A 12,807-nucleotide genomic window follows, 5' to 3' on the forward strand; every position below is an offset into this window, starting at 1 on the left:
TTGAATTATTATACAAAGGAAAAATATTGTTTACGATGTCGAGGTTGATTAAAAAGAAAAAGTCTCGTAATACTTATGACTTCTGAAGCCGTGGGAACTATGTGTGCATTTGTTGTGGTCATCTTTTCAAATATGGATCTTCTGGTTTTATTGCTTTTGAATCGCTGCCGTTTGAATATCCTTGGGGCTTTTTGGACAAAATCAGCAATTTGCAGATGAAAGAGGCTTTCATGAGTTGAGATGGCTTTTATCGAACTTTTAACCTTCATGCTTCACTGCAGGCGAATCACAGCTTCTATGATCGTTCTGATGGCCTCCCAGTCGAGTGTACCAGTTATGGACTCAGAAGTCAAACCGTGCACGTTCTTAGACATTTCGGCACGGTTTTTTTTTTGTGTGTGTGTTTTTTTTTTTTTTTTTTAACATGGCACCTGGCTATAAAAATAAAGAGAAGCAAAATGACAGTTTAAAAGCCAAACTTCATCCAGAACTTCAGAGCAGGGCTTTTAAAAGAATAATATTAAAGTCTGAGTTCAACTCACCCCAGAAAGAGAAAACGCAAATGAAAGAGGATAAGGGAGGAAAAGCATGCAACTAAACAGCCAGTCATTTACATTTCATTTTAAAGAGGCAGCGTGATTGTGTTTTAATGCGTCACAGGTGTAAGTTAGAGATTACATTTTAACAGTACAGACACCTTTTACTGCTCAATTTTGTATTTTTCTTCTGAAACCCCCCTGTCTGGTGAAATTGCAGCACCTGTGACAGGATTCACAGAAACTATTTTCCAACGCCTTCATTTTTGCTTTGAGACATGAAATAGTGTGTAATGAAAGCATCAGCCAGGTGAAGGGTATATTGCAGCGAAGGGGGGCATTAAGGACAGCAGACTACGCATATTGAATATAGAAGAAATATGATTTGGAGTATTTTCGCGATGTCTGTTCTTACTGATGTGTTGGCGCGTTTGCGAAAACTTCCACCTTGGGAACTGTTTTCGAAACCGTATTCCGTGACTCCGAGCACCGTTGGCGTGTGAACGGACAAAAGCCAAAACGCAACTGCGAGTTTTGCACTTTCACTTGAAAACATTGTTAAAACAGGAAATTACTATGGATTGGGAAGTACCTAAAAGTAAGATCTTGTACCCGCGCTGTAGAAAAGTTTTTCATTTAATTCAATCTTCACATATACTCTGCGCCACAATAGAACAAAAACTTTGAAGTGAAAATTTGAAAGTTATTTTACCCGTTCAACCCACTCAAGATGAGATTGGGCTGTTTGTGGCTCCTGAACTAAAATGTGTTTGACACCCCTACTTTAAAGCGTTTTTTTAAAAAAACCAAGATGGAACGCTTCAAGACCAAAGAGAATTGTGATAAAGAGATTCAGGAATGTGGTTTAGCATTTTCTACATGGGAGTCCTACAAACCGCTTACAGGCGACACAGCCACGGGCTCTTCTCCTCCTTGGTAAGTAATCGAACTTGTGAAAAGTGCGTTTTCACTTTTCTGCAGCGGGAGAAACTTTGCCACGTTGGCAAACCCTTTGAATATTTATGATATGTGATAAAAGTGATATGAAAATGTGGGACAGCGGTGGCCTAGAGGTTAGAGAAGCGAGCTCGTGTTCGGAGGATTGCAGGTTTTAAAAGGCTGATCTCACTGTGTGTAGGTAAGGTTAACTGTGAATGCCATTTCAATAATGTAAAATCAGACGCGGGAGTTGACAGTTCCCTCGCTACAACAAATCAGTGGGCTAACGTGGCTGGATTAGTTTTTGTTTGATCTTCTTTACCTTCAGCTATCCGTTTAGACTGTGTGTACATTTTCAGACAACTCTGTTGTCACAGCTATGAAACCCACCAGCGTTTGTGTGATTTAGTTCCCTCACCTGGGGCTTTTACTCCGCGGGGCTCGCCTCGGTCTCACCGGGACTCGAGACGAGTCGTAAACAACACTTTCTCCACAACAACAACGAGGCCAGAGTCAGCGGTAGGGCCATGTGAAAACTGAAAACGACTCAAATGGCAGAAACAGAAAGTTTCGCTTGAGTACTCACTACTGCCTCCTAGTGCACCAATGCAACATTACCAAAAACCTATCGACATAATTCCCATCTTTTTTTGTGAATGCTAATACGCTGGTATTCATCAACTTGATGTATTCAATCAGATTGTCATAAAATTGCATTGCATACAACAAGTGTTGACATTTAGATATCTATATACGTATATCTACACTTCTGTTCTCAGCTGCTAAAATCCTGCGCCTGTTTAATAACTTCTGATCTTCTCACACATAAAAAAAACCCTATGGATTCTTTACGGTTCAACGTTACCCACACACCCATGTACATATGAGAAAGCCGCATTTCGATGAGGCGCTATCCGAAGCCGGCAGAATGTCCACAACATCTGTATCTTAAAATTTTAATTGGATGCCAGACGGGTGGCCAGACTGGTAATTTGTGAAGGTGCATAATTCATCAAGATGAGGCCAAACATATGCTGGAGGGAGAGATGCCCCGACACTGAACTGGGGGATAACTCCAAACAATAGATCATGTCTCACATTCAGTCAAAACAACAAGAGTGAGGCCCGTTGCACATGAATGACTTAGTTAGTAGTTAGCAATTCTCAATAGGTACGTTACCCTCCCTTGCAGATGATGGCATTAAATGGAAAGCTGCTCTGAGAAGAGTTTTAGGGGGATCTTTTTCCCAGCATGCCTTATTTCGTGTCATTTTTCACAGCAAATCAAGATGTATAAAGAATTGGGTGAATTTTGAATAACTTGCGTGTATGAGCACTAATTAACATAATAAATAATGTAATTAAAACCATAATCGGAACAGGTATGATGATAGCAGGCACACACATAAGGACCTAACTACATGACTTACACAGTTTTTGACTCGCAAATTTCACCTTAAAGGGGCCTTATTATAAACCTTTTCAACACTTTCACATGGTTTCGCTGGTCCAACAACATTGTATTTAACGTTTATCGCCCCAAATCCAGCTTTTCCTCCATTTTAATCTTGGATCTTAGCTGCATTCAGAATCTGCTGTGTCTCTGTGAGCTGGACTGGCTCCGCCCACACATGCCCATCTTGGGAAGAGGAGGAAGTACTTCCTCTCGTGGTGTCATGTGCCAGAGCACAGCTGCCTCATAGTGGGAGGATCAAAGGGAGGGCCTACCGTGATTAAGATTGGCTAAACCCCCCTGATGACGCTATACAGGGTTTCATTTCTGATTCGTTCGTTGGAACTGAATCACACTTTTTAAAAAAAATGAAACAAGCCAGGGAGAGAAATGACAGGCTTTCTTCACTTCTGGGGCGTGATTCCCAGGTATGGGGACAAATTACTGTTGGAAAACATTTAGAAAGTGAATTTTGCATAATATGACCCCTTTAAAGGAGACACATTTTGGAAAACACATAATTTTGGTGGATCGCACCAAAATACAAAAAGTATTTTGTGAGCTGCCTAAGTAGAAACCAATATTTTTTACAATGTTGTGAAAACTGCCCGACTGATTTAATAGTCCAATTTATCTCCTCTCGCAGGCAAAATGTCACACCTTACCGCGTTTTGGTCTTTAACCTTTAATCCTTAAAAAACTGTGGCATCCACTTCAACTACCAACAATAATAATGTTACGGTTGATCAGTGTCTTGTCAATCCCAAGAGCAAAGCCGGTTGTGTATCAACAAAATAATGACATACCAAAAGCTCATAAAAAAAGAAAACAGATGTGGAACGGCTTCTCAATACCCGCAACCTCGCTGTGATTTTATTTGTTGCTGCTCCAGAGGATTTAAATCAGTTTTTCGCCATCGGTCGGCTCTGTCGGAACAGCTGTGGTTTGAATTATGACACAACAACGTATTTATATTCAAGCCATAAAAAAGAAAACCCAGGGACTTTAAAAGGTTCACCTTTAGGAGGAAAGTTCCTGAATGTAGTCAGCAGCAAGTCTGCCTTCATGTGTTTGAGGTCTCACAACACTGAGGCCTTATTTTACGTGACGTTTCAAGGTTTCTGTAGGAAAAAGAGTTGTTTGTGACTGTTTTGAAAAGTAGATCAGCCTTTAGTGAAGAAGCTGCTGTTAATGTGATGAGAGACATTTCAAATAAGGGGAAAAAGATCCTTTATACAATTAATGGACCCACAGAAGGTACGTGCTGTAGCTGGTTTGTCAACTGTATGTTCACAAAAGAAATGTTCATGCTGATATTACGGTGTCATCCCAAATAATGTTTGAGTTAATGGCATAAATAATAACATAAAGTAATTAAAATTGAAGCGAAAAGCACAATTGCTTCTTGAGTAAAGAAAATGCCAAACCTTCCTTAAGAGACATATTGGTTGTGGGTAATAGAATGATCACACGGGACCCTTTCTGTCAGGCCTGAAGTGCTCGTGAATTTTACTCCTACCTGAGAAAAGATTGAAAATACAAGAAAAATACGTCAATTTCTCCAAAATCACCCAAATGGATCATGTCAGAACAGATCCGTTGATGAGAGGCCTGTTTTCTTGAGCAGACTTGAATCAGGTTATCCCTAGACTTGTCCTGTGTCTTTCGTTTCCCTGCTATCTTCACCCTCTATGATGCTGCCGCCACCATGCCTTCAGGTCGGGATGTGATATTGTGTTATCAGGTGTAAAATACATTCTGTTTGACCATGAAGCTCCATATTAGTCTCACTGGATCAAAGAGTCTTCCCTCCAGTTGGCTTGTAAGTCTCTCACACGGCTTTGGACAACCTCAATTCCACATCTAATTAGAGCTTTTTTTTTTTTTTTCACCGTTTGCCAATCTACCATAAAACTGGTGAGGAATCCAGTAAAACAGATATAAATGCATTTTCTCTCCTATCTGTTTATGATGATTATAAATCTTCTCGTTATACAGATTATATTGAGCATGACCCTTCTTGTAAAAGCAAACATCCAGGGGGGGTGAATATTTCATTAAAGGAACCGTGCAATATGATGAGGGTAAGGTGCTCTCCTTGTGTGTATACTCCACATGAAGTGGCTATCAAACAAACCACAAAGCAATATAATCTAATGCAGGGATTACTGCCTGTGCTGTCGGCAGCGCTGCAACTTTATTGCCTGGAATGCACCACAGATAAAGACATTCACCCTTACTTTTTGTCTACAGGCCGGATATATTTAGAGCAACCGCCCAAGTCTTTTTTTTTTTTATTTTACTTCCCGTAACAATTAAAAGTAGAACTGTTTGATTAAATCTAGCTCAACCCAAAGCAGGTGGACTGACCCCGGCCACACATCCCCAAGATATGATTTCTCTCCATTATTACAGGACCTAAAAGTAAGTTTTGATGCGTTTCGTGCTGTTTTATTTTTTTCTTTCTTCAGCTTCTACTTGTTTCCTTTGCTGGTCTCACACCTCTAATTGCCTCGGGCTGCTTCCCCACCAGGTGAGTTTCAGCCTGGTAACACAACACTTCATAAGCGCCACAGTAACACAACCACCCAGCAGATATATACCATTTGCGCCCAAGGGCACGCCGTCACCAAGGACGTTCGCCCGGGTCGACCTGCTGAGGCACATGGAAGATCAAGGGCAGATAAAAGGGCGGGGAGGGGAACTTTGGGGGGAGTCAAAGCTGTCAGTCTGGTGTAGATGCAAAAAAAATAAATAAAAAATACTGCAAACCTGGATCTGTCACAGCAGAGTGACACACTGCTGAATGACAGCTTTCCGCTCAGCATTATGTACTTTTATGAACAAGGAGCTGAACATAAATGAAGAATATTTCAGCGTATGCAAACCATGAGTTTTAAAACAGGACTGAACTCACAAATAGGTCACTCGAAGTGTGTCGGAAACTGATTACTGTTTGAAGTATCCCCTCGCCAAAGGTCTAAAAATCACATTAGTCTAGAGCAGACCAGTCAGTTCCATGAATAATTGATATAAAGTAACCTTCCCATCGCAATACTCAAGTTAGTAGTTTTTGGATGATTACAAGAGAGAAGAACCTATTGCAAGCCTATGAAAGCAGTACTTTTTAGAAACTGCTTCCATATTGCCTCGTTTTCAAAATTCGCAGGTCTTCACCTCTGTGTGAAAATACTTTTCTGAAACAAAGAGTACTACACATACACACATACGTCATCTGCATGTGTGGAGACACGTTTCTTACATACTTAAGATACTGAGTGGGCCGAAGACAAAGACAGATTAAAGGAGCTTGACAGTTTGCATTGTAGTGTTCTCTGTGTGGCTGTATTAAAGTACACAGTTCCAACTAGTGGCGTAGCATGCAAACTACAGCATTTCTGGCATTTCCATGTGTACAGCCATCAAAGAAAACAGTTTCCAATTGATTTGTCTCATGTTGACTCATCCTTGACAGGTCTTTATTTAGGTCAGTGTATAAATGGGTTTACGGCATTTACCCACTTATTTTTTTTAGTCAGCCCTACGTACTTCTAAATCCCCCATGATGCACCACTCAGCAGTATCCACAAGGCAGCTTGCCTATTTTTTCCCCCTCGGATGATGAAGCCACGATACCACCCGACTCTGCCTGGAATCGGTGAGTACTCGCTGCATTCACTGATTTGATTGGTTAATGTTGATGTCTACCGTGCAGCATGAGGGCTGACGAGCCAATCAGAGGCAGAGTAAGTAATGTTGCTAACTGATAAATTATACCATAGTTTTGTGACGATGAGCAAATACTGTGCATGGATTTTCAATAAATAGAGTCGTCTTACGTGCTACGGTTTCTGAGCAGCTTCAGAGGAGTCATACAGAGAGCTTTTTAACACTTTCTCATGGTGTCGTTGTCAAAAACACTGTATTCAAAATGTATTGCCCCAAATCCAGTTTTTCCTTGATTTTCATCCATTTGAATGTTGGATCATAGGAGCTGCATTCAGAATCTGCTGCGTCTGCATGAGCTGGACTGGCTCCGCCCACACATGCCCATCTTGGGAAGAGGAGGAAGAACTTCCTCTCGTGGTGCCATGTGCCGGAGCAGAGCTGCCTAATTGTGGGAGGGTCAAAGGGAGAGCCTACCTTGATTGGGATTGGCTAAACCCCTGATGACACCATATAGGGTTTGATTTCTGATTCGCTCATTTTAGCACACACTTTTTAAAAATTGAAACAAGCCAGGGAGAGAGATGACAGATTTTTTTCACTTGTGGGGCGTCGTTCTATGTAGAGGGCTGTATACTACAGTTGGAAAACTATTAGAAAGTGACCTTAGCATAAGACGAGAAGCATAATATGACCATTTCGTCAGGGACCGCTACACCGCTAGCAGGCAACCATGTGGCGCCATGAACGCTATAACTGATATTAGATAATTAGCACTCTAAGACAGGCTTAAAAAAAGAAGAGTAAATGCTGGATAACATTCCTTAAGCTCACATTGTCTCTTCAGTAAATGATGCCAACATAGAATTAACAACGAATCCCAGCCTGTGTTCACCGCCCCCTTGTGACCACACAGAACCCGGAACGCTCACTACACTTCCACCATTATCTGAAGAAAACAGTAATCTTCAGCTGGATGAACATCACAGACAAAGTGAGCATCTCGCTCGGTCTTTTCTTCCCTCCTTCACGCCGTCTCCTGAGCCCCGGGCCTCTCGCTCTCCTAACCTACAAGCCATCGCTCCGGGTCTTTTCAAAAACGCATTAGCCATGCTGCACTTGATAGCATAGAGCCTCGGCACTCTCCCATGGCAGCCGCACAACTTGCTGAGGGCAAGTTTGTCTCCAAAAAAACCGACTCTGCGCACAGAAAGACGGACGGAGTTCGCTAAAGCTGCCCTCACACTGCCCGAGAATGGATCCCTTAAAAAAAACAAAAAAACAAAGCGCATGTCTGATAAAATAACAGGGGTCGTGAATTATCTTTATTTACAGCTTTGAAATCCAGTCCGAAGCCGACGGGAAGGCATTTTCAGAGCTACGAATCAATTTTGAGAGAGAAGCGCGGAGTCGCTGAGGCTCTGCTGAAGATGAAATCCCCCCACTGAAAGCAGAAAACAGTGAGCGATATGAGAAAAATGAAGAGCGAGAGAGCGAGAGACCGAGGGAGGAGGGGGGGAGAGGGAGAGAAAGAGACACAGAGCACACTAAACTGTCATTATGAAGGATCTGGGTCACATCACTAAGAAGCAGGGTATAATGATAATGACATAACATATTGTACAGGAGGTCAAAAAGGATGACCTGCAGTAACGGTTCAGCTTTGTCTGATCATTAAATAAGTACAGTTACCAGACTGATTTGTCAGATGAAAACCGCTGAACGCAGAAACGAGCAAGGATGAAATTCCGTGTGTGAAATATTTGTCACTTTCCTCTTCACCAGCTGTGCTAATAACAAACGGTGTGAATCATGACGGAAGTGCGTTGCTATGCTGATTCAGCAAAAGCTGATGGAGATGAGACATTTTGTGGACCCGATTGGTAAAAAGTCCTTTAGTATATATAAATTGTGGAAAAACCGATCAGCCACAGCATTATGACGATTATTACATAAGTCCCTCTTTTCCTGCTGAAGCTCCAAACCCTTCGAGTCATTTACTCCTGTACACCTCTGAAGCTGTGTTCAACATATCAGCAGAGGTTTTTAGTCCTGTCATTTACAAGATGTGGCTTCATTGGGTCCACATTCAATTTGTCAGAGTTCACAGCTTTTCTATTGTTTATAAATACCATAGTTTCCAGACTACAAACTGCACTTTTTTTTGAGAAGCAAATTCAACAGAGCAGTTACGTTACATGAAAATTATGAATGCAACTTATACATCCCTGTCTTCCTCGTCATGGCACTTTTTTTTTTTGACAGATGCGATTTCTAGTCTGGATATTACGGTACTGGCCAAAACGCACTCCATAAGAGTCGCAGTCCTGGAGATGCTCTGACAAAGTCGTCCAATTTTCTTCTTTTGGGACAAAAATGTTCACTTGCTACCAAACATATAACTTAATGTTTGCCATGATAAAGAAACGGCCAGTGTCAGTGGCTGTAGTCAGTGGTCATAAAGTTATGGCTGATTCAAGAGTGTTTCAGTTCTGTAAAAAGCTTAAAAATAAATACGACATAAAAACATTTACACAGACCAGAGCCTAATAAGAATAAGAATAATATCAAGTACTTTCTCCACCATTCCCTCCCTTTTTATCCCGATTGTCTTGTTCTGTTGGTCTGGTAAAATAAGCTTTTGTGCTTCGAAGCGATCCACCGTGAATTACTACATTAGTATCAACCTGTCAGAGTATTTCAGTTTGCACTGAAGCTGTGATCCAGTCAGCCGAGTGAAATCATCCCGCCGAGGCGCTGACCTTTACGTGTTTGTTAACCGAGCTCGTTCTGCATAAATTCACTGAATCCCTCCTTAAGAAGGGAAGCGCAGGCCGAGCGTGAGCACGAGTCAGGTGAGGGGTGGAAACAGTAAACTGGGAGTGAACCCGGGTAGAAATAACTGCATTACACCGTCTGCATCAGCAAATCCATCCTCATATTGTTAAAGTATTTATTACTGTGCCAAGGTAAAAGTGTGTCAAACTCAAGGCAAGCGGGCCAAATGTGGCCCGCCATGTTATTTTATGTGGCCCACGAGGGCTTATAGGTCTGATCGTCTTAAAATAAATACCGTATTGTTCGCAGTAGACGCGCAGTGCAAGAGGGGAAGCCTTGGGGTGCGCGTCTATGGGGAACATGCAAGCGCAGGTTCAAACATTCGATAAAATATGGTAGTCACTGAAAGTGCACTTTTTGATAATGACTGTAAAGGGGGGGGGGGGGGGGGGGGGTGTAAAGAAGTGAGATGAATAAAGCTGAATAGAGAAACTAAATCAGTCCTCCAGAACTCTGAGCTCGGACGTCCTCCTCTTCCTCCTTTCTCTCTCTGTCTCATCCAGCTGTTCATTTGGCACAAGGAGGAGGAATAAATGAAGGCTTCACTCGGGGAAGGATTGTGGGCAGAGGGAGGATTTGGTGAGGAGGGGTTTTAAAGCCAGTTTACAGTAAATGACTGTGTTCCTGGGCGCGAGACATCAAGGGGACGTTTGGCTTGAAGCCACTAATGCTTCCCAATACGCACTGATTTCCTGCTGAAGATCGTCTGGTATGATGTCATATTTCTGCCTCATTTTGGATGTTGCTGCTTAAACAAAAAACACATCGAAAATAACACAAAATTTGCAATATTTGCTGTTTCAAAAATCATAGTTTTGCGATTAAAATCCAGAAATTTGCTAAGAAATTACACGAGCACATTTCAAGTGAAATCGTTTTGTTTTTGTATTTTTGTTTCGGAAAGGTTTCCCATTTACAAGGCGACATTTTGAAGACGATGTCAGTTTAGTGGGACTAAAAAATGCTGTTCGCGGTGTCGTCCACACCTCCGATAATATGGACGACAAGGCAGGAAGCGAGCTTGTTGATCTTTGTGTCAAATTGCTCATTATGGCCCAAAAAAAAATGCACAACAGAAAAATAAACACTCCTTCTACGCCCCCTAGAGTTATGGCAGTGAACTACTTTAGTACAACCTCAATGCAGAACTCTCAGAAGTGAAGAGAGGATGTAGACGCTACGCACTGCCCTATGCGTACTGTAGACACAGTAGTACTCCTTGAGCTGCAACGATAAAGGCCCAATACACCATCTACTGGTGTAAAGTGGTATTACAAGGCTTAACGATTTGGATTAATTTGGTTAGTTCGCTTCAGTTCACAGACTTCATACTCATGACTTATATTCTAACAGGTTTCAAACCAGAAGTATGGCATTAAGTACCTATAATCAAGGTTTTGTCACCTCTTTAGAAGTATGTGGGGTTTCTCTGGCTATTACTATACGTTGATATGTTGATTCTGGAGATATGAATCCAACTAGATTTTAAAAAAATCTCAACAGGTAGACAAGAAGGTAATACTCATGTATTGGAGGTGATAACTCAAGATTAGGTAAGCAAACACAGACCACCGAAGACAAAGTCGATAACACAAACACAGGTGACCGTCTCTGGTTACTCGTGATCAACCAGCGTTGTTTCCATGACGACAAATCCCAACTTGAACGAGCACCCGGGAGAGGGAATTTGGCGAGGATGAAGAGTGTACTCTATGAGGAAAACCAGAAAAACGTTTGCTCTACACTGTGTCTTCTTACCCAACTTGAAGGATTCAGACAAAAGAGATCCAAAGCACTGCGTTGGTTCACTTCCATAAATCATCCATCCACTCATTCATCTTCCTAACTGCCTGATGTAACTGAGTGGATACTGTGGATCAGTATAAAGACTGTGTTACGTTAGGGTTGGCTCAGGAGACAACTCGACATGCCAGACATTGTTGTGTTAAGTCACAGGAGCTCATATTTATTCCAAAAATGGCCCAAAACAAAAATCCAAAACACCTAACACAAGAGCACAAGGGAAAACAAGAAGAGACGCTGGAAAGTTCAGACGCGGAAAACCAGAAACACAGACGAAGGTCACGTTTACATGTACCAAGGTTTTGACAAAAACTGATATTTCCCGCTCTACGTTTACAAAAAAAATCTCCATTGACACGGACCTGGTTCAGAGCGACTACGAGCATTTTGTTAATTTGGCCATTTAAATCACCCGCACACACAGAGACGTATTTGAACCCACAGCCTCCTCATTGAGGCAAAGCACTTACTCAAGGGTGCTGTTACACTTCAGATCGTATGTTCAGTGTGGATTACAGTGAAACAACCAGATCCTGGATTCCTCATCCGCAGCAACAAAAACAACAACATCTGAACAACATCATCAAAGACAAAAAAACAAACTCTTCTCTCACAGTTGCACTTGCTGCCCTATCCCCTGTGCTCCAGACTGGCCAATCAGGCGGAGCTCTGATCGGCTCACTAGGTGATTTCAATCTCCCCAAAACATTCCAGCAACGTCCTTTTTTTTTTTAACCATCCAAAATCAACCTGGTGGCATTGGATGGAAATGGCGGGAGAAAAACAAAAGCATTAAAATTAGATCTACAATGCAACAAGTTTGCTCTTTAAACGACTGTCACATATCAACGTGGATGTGACGTGAGAGGAATGTGACAAGTGGCTCCATGACGAGGAGTCAAACATAAGGCCCGTGGGCCAAAACCGGCCCGCAAGACGCTCCAATCCACCCAAACCACATCGCAAATTGTAAAACTCTCAAGGAAAACATGGATTTTTTTCAAACAAATTTCTTAAGTGCAGAGGACACAACACAACACTCAGACCTGAGCTGAGAAATCGGGTGACGCTGCCATGAAAGAGAGCAAACTAGCATCAGCCTCAAAGCCACACTGTCAGGGTGAGTTTGAAAAAAAACATGCATAATGCAACAGTTACAGGAGCATTTCACTGCATTTTGCACCAAATGCTTTCATTAACTTTGGCTTTGTGTTGAGATTGTAGTCATATTCAGTCAAATTGTTTATTTTTTGTGTGAAAATATTGACATTTTCAACAAAAGTTTAAATGTAATGGTTGTTATGGAATGATTTTACCGGTACCGCCCGCTCAAGATGAGATCGGGCTGCATGTGGCCCCTGAACTAAAATGTTTGCCGCTCCTGCACTAACTACGGGCCCACCTAACATAAAGTCAAGAAACTTCATGAATTGGTATTTTGGAATGGATGCAGATGTAAAAAAAAAAAAGGTGAAATATAAGAAATATTCCTCGTGTATTGTCGTCGTTAGATAGGAGATCTTTGGAGGTTTGAGGCGCACGCCACATGATGCAAAGCTGACGTCTATATGC

At 41.9% G+C, this 12,807-nt stretch overlaps 1 protein-coding gene across 1 annotated transcript in view; it reads right to left on the reverse strand.

Moving 5' to 3' along the window:
- Positions 1 to 12,807, reverse strand: part of b4galt2 (UDP-Gal:betaGlcNAc beta 1,4- galactosyltransferase, polypeptide 2) — a 191,115-nt gene that overhangs the window by 177,309 nt on the left and 999 nt on the right. The window lies entirely within an intron of this gene.

The sequence above is a fragment of the Lipophrys pholis genome (genome assembly GCF_963383615.2).
Source record: "Lipophrys pholis genome assembly, chromosome: 1".
NCBI classification, from domain to species: domain Eukaryota; kingdom Metazoa; phylum Chordata; class Actinopteri; order Blenniiformes; family Blenniidae; genus Lipophrys; species Lipophrys pholis.